We start from the raw sequence: 1108 nt of genomic DNA on the forward strand, positions 1-1108 counted from the left end.
TTTATTTGGTGGATTTGATTCATTCTTGTATTAAGTTAGAATGTTCGTCTAGGAAGCAGCACCTTCCATACATTACTAAATGGCTTACAATTAATAGGCTAAGGCAGATAGTCAAATAAATAGATGTGCAAAAAAGTCTGTCCCTCTTTTCACAGTCCCTGCATTCCAAGTTCTTTGAGACAGAACCTATCTTTTTGTCCATCACTTTACTCACTGATACCAGGAACTGTCAAGCTTACTGGAACTTTCAAGCAATAGAAAAAAAATAAAATAAAATGTTAATCCACAAATCCAAAAGTAGTAATTTAAAGTAGCACGTGTGGTGAGATGTGTGGCAGTGGAATATGGCTGTCCTCTCTGACAGATCTAGCAGGGACAAGGAAGAGAAAGCTGACCTGCAAAGGCCAGCTTATTTTCATCGAGAGAAGCAGCTTACATGAATCAAGGCTGTTCTTGTTTTTTTAGTACATGAACTGTAAGATGACCAAAAAAGAGGGTGGCAGGGGGGAACGGGAGATGAAAACAGCAGGGCGTTAATTTAAGGAAGAAAAGTATAAATTAAGAGACTGGAATGTTCTTAAGCCAGTGCCCTAAGCTGAGAGCAATGACTGCTTCAGCAGTCCTGCATCATTTCACCACCACCACTGTTCCTTCTCTTATTTTGTATTGTTCCCTTCTTGTAAACTCTCCCCTGTAGTTCCCTCAGGGCCTGTGCCACCTGTATCTGTATATAGAAAGCATGTAAGAAGAAAAAAATCTGTCAAAGGAAAAATGTAGCAGTTTGATAATGGATATGGAGAGCAGATAACAAAGCCAAAAACACTGAAAGGGTTAATAGCTACTCTACTTCAGCCTCCCTAAGAAAGCAGAAGAGCAACAGTAACAAGGAGAATGGAAAACAAGAGGTCAGCAGGCAAAATGAGGAAGAAATAAGAAGTAGCTCAGCAGTTCTTACAGTGCTGCTCAAGTCTGAGCAAGATTTTGCATTTCAGAGCCAACTTTTATTCATCTCTCATGCATGTTACGAACATGAAGGCTGATTTAAAACCTTTGGATAGTCTTTTTTTGCTCTGAAGTATGTAGAAATCATAGAATCATAGAATCATAG

The sequence above is a fragment of the Fulmarus glacialis genome, unplaced genomic scaffold, assembly GCF_000690835.1.
Source record: "Fulmarus glacialis isolate BGI_N327 unplaced genomic scaffold, ASM69083v1 scaffold2137, whole genome shotgun sequence".
Classification (NCBI taxonomy): Eukaryota; Metazoa; Chordata; class Aves; order Procellariiformes; family Procellariidae; genus Fulmarus; species Fulmarus glacialis.